Genomic DNA, 6,000 nt, shown 5'->3' on the forward strand with positions numbered 1-6,000 from the left:
TAAAATTTAAATAAAAAATTTCATCGATTTTACGAAAGCTTAAATATTTAAACCCCATTTTCTCAAAAGTAACTTAAGTGCACTTACAGCCTTTTACTTATGACCCCCTCAATTTAAATGCACTCTCTACAATTGTATGATAACATCAATAATTAATATGCTAAATAAAGTAGCATTATATAACGAACATAGCCGCCTGAAAAGTTGAGTTTTTTCAAAAAAAATGTTACTACTCTACTGTATTTTGATAAATTCCGTAAGAGTGATGATCAAACTGAAAATCGCAATATCGTATTTCCCTACAACATAAATGGATACACTACTTTTCTCTCCTCCTATACCTAGTAAAATGATTTGTTTACATATTGCACTAGTAACATCAAACTCCTGTAATGGAAGGGGGCAACAGTGTTCCCGAGTATAGCCAGGTTAATGTTAAAAATGTTGGTAAAAATAAAGTGATGTCCCTGTATATGTAAAACACTGTCCTTCTGATATATGAAAGAAAAAAATTTACTATTAAAAAAAATATATATTTACAAAGTATATGAATATGTCTCGTGACGAGAATATTGTACGAAATGGAGATATAAAAATTGGAAATTTACTTTTGAAGAGGTGGAAAAATTTAAATACCTGGGAGCAACAGTAATAAATATAAATGAAACTCGGGAGGAAATTAAAAACAGAAATTATGGGAAATGCCTCTTATTATTCGGTTGAGAAGCTTTTATCTTCCAGTATGCTGTCAAAAAATCTGAAAGTTAGAATTTATAAAACAGTTATATTACCGGTTGTTCTTTATGGTTGTGAAACTTGGACTCTCACTTTGATAGAAGAACAGAGGTTAAGGATATTTGAGAATAAGGTGCTTAGGAAAATATTTGGGGCTAAGAGGGATGAAGTTACAGGAGAATGGAGAAAGTTACACAACGTAGAACTGCATGCGTTGTAGTATTCATCTGACAGACGTTTGAGATGGGCAGGGCATGTAGCACGTATGGGCGAATCCAGAAATGCATATAGAGTGTTAGTTGGGAGGCCGGAGGGAAAAAGACCTTTGGGGAGGCCGAGACTTAGATGGGAAGATAATATTAAAATGGATTTGAGGGAGGTGGGATATGATGATAGAGACTGGATTAATCTTGCTCAGGATAGGGACCAATGGCGGGCTTATGTGAGGGCGGCAATGAACCTCCGAGTTCCTTAAAAGCCAGTAAGTAAGTATAAAAAAATATTTATACATTTTTTTCAAAATTTAAAATGGTGACTGTGCAGTGATGAAGCTTTTCCCTTATAACTCATAAACTTGTTAACTTTTTCATGTTTTCTCTCTTTTATTTTATTGCTGAAACTCATGTTTACAGTATCATGTTCTTTCAACTACATTCCTCAATAAATAATATTTCTTTATCTTGTGTTAGAAGAAAATACTGATATTTGACCATTTTTAAAAATTAATTTATTTTTTATCAGACAATCTATCAAAGATAGAGAAGAGATCTTGCATCATATTGAAGATATAACATGTATAAATATACACAAAACATTTCATCGCAGAATGTTGGATAGTTTTTGAGTTATGTGGAAAATGCTTCATCACTGCACAGTGAACTGAATTTTGAAAAAAAAAATGTAAATAAGTTTTTTAAATCGTAAAACAATTTTTACATATAGCAGAAGAACAGTGTTTTACACATACTAATTTCCATTATTGTACAAGATACATTAATAGAGGAAACAATATTAAATATTTCCAAAATTTTACTGCTGTAAGCTGTACCTAACCCCTTAAGATTAGAAAGCCAATTAAAATAAGGTGAGTGATAATTAGGAAACGAATTTCTAGTTCCGTATCTATTTTGTTTGCTAAGTTCTAGACATAAGTTATTAAGATATTTCTACATTTCATGCAGCCCTACACACGATTCCCCTATTAAAATTCTATAGGACCTAACACGCCTAAATTAACCATAAAGTCCTATAAATGCCTAAAAACCATATTTGTGCCTGAAAACTCCTTTTTAGTATATTGCGTATATTTAAATAAGAATACCGGTACTAAAATGCAAAAATGAAAAAAAAAAAGATACAGAAATGCTTTTAAAAATGTAAGAGAAAAAAAATTCTTACAGACAAACTCTGGTCTGGCAAGTTCGTTCCGTATTGGTCCTACAAGGGGACGAAAAAGGATTTTACCTAATTTCCTGGACCCGAAGTTAGCTTAGAAAAGCCCATCTAACATATCCTCCTGAGTCCCGAGACATTTGTTGTTCTATTTTTAAAGTTCAATTATTATAATTTCTACACTTAAAAAAAAGTCACTCAAATATGGAAAAATGCTGAAAAAATTTGCAGATTACAGTTAGGGCTCCTGGCATTAGGAGTATAGTATAATGAGAGAGAAGGTATTAGAATTTGGTTCCTTGACGGAACCAAACATTAAATTTTACATAGTTTCCAATGTATAACATTTCTAGGCTTGTAGAACACAAGTTTAGGTCGAGTACACCAAGTGCCTACAAATACATCCTCAGTTATCGTGTATTCCCGCTAGGAGACACGAACTCAGATTCTACATGCTTTGTAATAGAAAGTTCACGAACTATCTTCAAATACATCGTTTCTCAATCTAGGTTCCTTGCAATCGATACTATTTCTAGGCATGTAGAACAAAAGATTAGGCCAAGCATACCAATTAATGTCTCCAAATACCTCTTCACTGATTGCGTATTCCTTCCGTTTTCTAGATTACCTGTCAGAAAGGTAGATAGCAGCAATCGTCCTATATACCTATATACATTTTAAAATAAAGTACTCTATCCCTCTTACTTTAAATGCTGATATACACTGGGATGTTATGTAATACGATTATCCTTCCATTTTTGAAATCTATCTTCATTCTTAAGTTCCTATGTTTAGACTATTCCTGTATCTGGGACACACAAGTGATCTTCGTTCCTTTACCTATATACGTAGAAATATCTAAGGAGCTATTGGCGGCTTTTGAAGGGGGGAGGTTTCTCTTATAATAATTAGTGATATGAGTAGGTTTATTGTGAAGGCCTACTCACTCACGGTTGTGAGTAGAAACCACGCTGCAGTGTACTTAGCCAGTCTAATAACTCATATATTATATATTCATATATATTTGTAAGTACGCTTCGGCTTACAGTCAAAGCACATTAAGTCAAACATATTACTTCTGACAAGAAGGCGTAACTTGTATTATTATTTACATAAAGTATGTGTATAAACGTAGAATTGGAAAAATAAATAGAAACAATTTCTAAAAGAATATTTTGAGGGCACACGTTTTTCATTCATGGTTTACCTTATATTACCGTTTTCATTTTGCTATTACTCTGACAGATGTCTCTGTAATTCCGAAAGTTGTGTCCTTGGGAGTTCCTATAGAATTTCTCTCCTAGTATTAGGAGTACGGTATAGTATAATGAGGGAGAAGGTATTAGAATTTGGTTATGTAACGGAACCAAACATTAAATGTTACATAGTTTGCAATCGATAACATTTCTAGGATCAAGCGCTAAGTATGGAAGGAGGAAGGATTGTGTATATAAATAAGTAGCCTGTTGGATTAAGAAAACAGTGGTGTACAAACTTCAAACAAAACGTGAAATTTTATGTCGTTATTTTATATGGCTATTTGCTGTTTGATATTATTTATATTGTCCGCAAAACAAAGTACTAACACCAGTTTCTTAATATTGCAGTTAATAACATAATAAAGAGTTAAGAAGAAATATTCATATAAATTTTATAGTAACAAAACTATACTATATTAAGTGAATGAAATATCATTCACAAAGAAAGTGATATCCAAAAAAAGATATTAAGTACGACATAGTAAGTTGGAATTGATATTGATGGTATCTTTAGCCCTATAAAAGTAATCATTAAGCTAATCAAAACAATATTATAGTACAAAGAAAAGTTACCTAGGTATGTGTTTCAACTGTAACTAATATTACATAACAAAACCCTTATCGCATTATGCTTTAAAGGTGATATTGATGCGCAACTTCCTATCATCAGAATATTAAATTATTATGTCGAAATCTGCTGAAGCTATAGATATGACGTTTCTACAACACATGGGCACATATCTTTGTTTATGATGTAACAGTAATTATTAATTCATTTTCTTACAAATATTTTCCATGCGAATATTTTCAAAAATTTCAATGCTTATCTTCTGTAATACATATTTACGATTAGACGTACGAAAACATTGTTTCAGTAGTTCAATAATTTTGGCTGGTATATTGTTAAAATTAGGAGGGTATGGATTATTACGTGTAATTGTAATTTTAATTAATTTTTCTAAAATTAATTATATTTGAATTTCTATTAGATTAATCGGTTACTATGGTTACTAAATAAACATACTTATCTGAAAATTTTACCTTTCTGTAAAAAGTTGAGAAAATACTGCTTTTGAATAAAAATGAAACTCGTGAAAAATGAGCATTAAAATTGAAACTTAAATTCTTTAATGCACATATACTTCTCAGACAAATCTAAAAATTAACATGGATACAGTTTTAATAAGTTCTCGTCACTTTATTAATTGAATCAGTGCTGGCCATCCCTGTATACAGCTCGACCAAGCTGTATATAGGCTACTACCTCTCTCGTCTGTCTCTTTCCTTTCCGCTGTAAAGCGCTCAGGCTCTCCTGAGTTCTAAAACGCGCGCTTGCTCGTATGGGCATCAGTTGATATGCCTGGTGTAGAATAATAAGATGAAAGGAAATTCAGAAGATGTGAGGGAGTAGAATAATAAAAGGAAAGCGAACGGAAAAGAGAAGGTTAAGAAATGGTTGCCATTTCAAACAAATTTTGATTCTATAATTTTATAACAGAATTAGAGGAAGAAGAGCAGTTTTCGTAATGTCTCCCCATCTAATTATACCATATTGGGTAATAGATTCAACTATATCCAAATAAACCAAGCGTAAGACGTGAGTAGGCAAATATTGGCGAAGATTTACAAATTTATAAATTGTTTTGCGAATTCTGTTACATAAAAGATAATATGTCTATCCCATTCCATGTGCTAATCAACAGTAATTCCCAGTTATTTCACATCTAAAAATTCCTTCAGGCAAGGGCATTTACAGGATGTAGGGTGTCTACAATTTGAGTTATTAATTGTTAATTTTAAATCAGAAAGTGATTTCAATTTGTTTAATCCACAGGTTGTTAAGGAAAATGGCACTTAAGGGATGATATACAGGTTCGAGGGTAAAAAAAATCATTTTTCAATTTATTTTTTATATATAAAGATTGGACATTTATCTTTAGGTCAATGAAGGAATTTCTATGATATATACAATATTTTGATTGATATGACCATAAACGTGCGAGCATGGCTTATTTAGCTCTCCACACATAAGGTATGTTTAACGCGCATTTCCCGTAACTTGTATTTTTCAAAACCGTTTTTGTGATAACTCGGCACGTTTTTAAGATAACGCAATAAAATTTTACATGCAACTATCTTTCATACTTGTGAACAAGATGAACTACAATTATTGCTGTAATATTTATAGTTTATTAAAAAAACCTAAATAACATTAAACATTTAACTTCTCGCAAGAAATTAAAAAAAAAAAATTACTTCTATTGTAGACGTTTAAAAGATTGTAGTTCATATTGTTCATATTTGTGGACATTATCATAAAAACGACACAAATGGCCATTTTTTTGTTATGATAATTACTAGGGCTAAGAATTGTATGCCGTTACATCGCGCTTCATGCGCCTCTGACTTAGGTGCCGGTACGTAATTGCCTTGAGTTGAGGGATTTCAGTGTGTTTCGTTCAGCAGTGAACTTTAGTTGATCGGTTACATTACGACCGAATACTGCTATTCGTAACAGGCAACATTCAACGTCTTGTAAAGAAGAATAATAGCAAGATCCCGAGGACGAAATTTGTGACAATTTCAGATGAGGAAATTTGTAATAATGATACAG

This window comes from Periplaneta americana, chromosome 8 (assembly GCF_040183065.1).
Source record: "Periplaneta americana isolate PAMFEO1 chromosome 8, P.americana_PAMFEO1_priV1, whole genome shotgun sequence".
NCBI lineage: Eukaryota > Metazoa > Arthropoda > Insecta > Blattodea > Blattidae > Periplaneta > Periplaneta americana.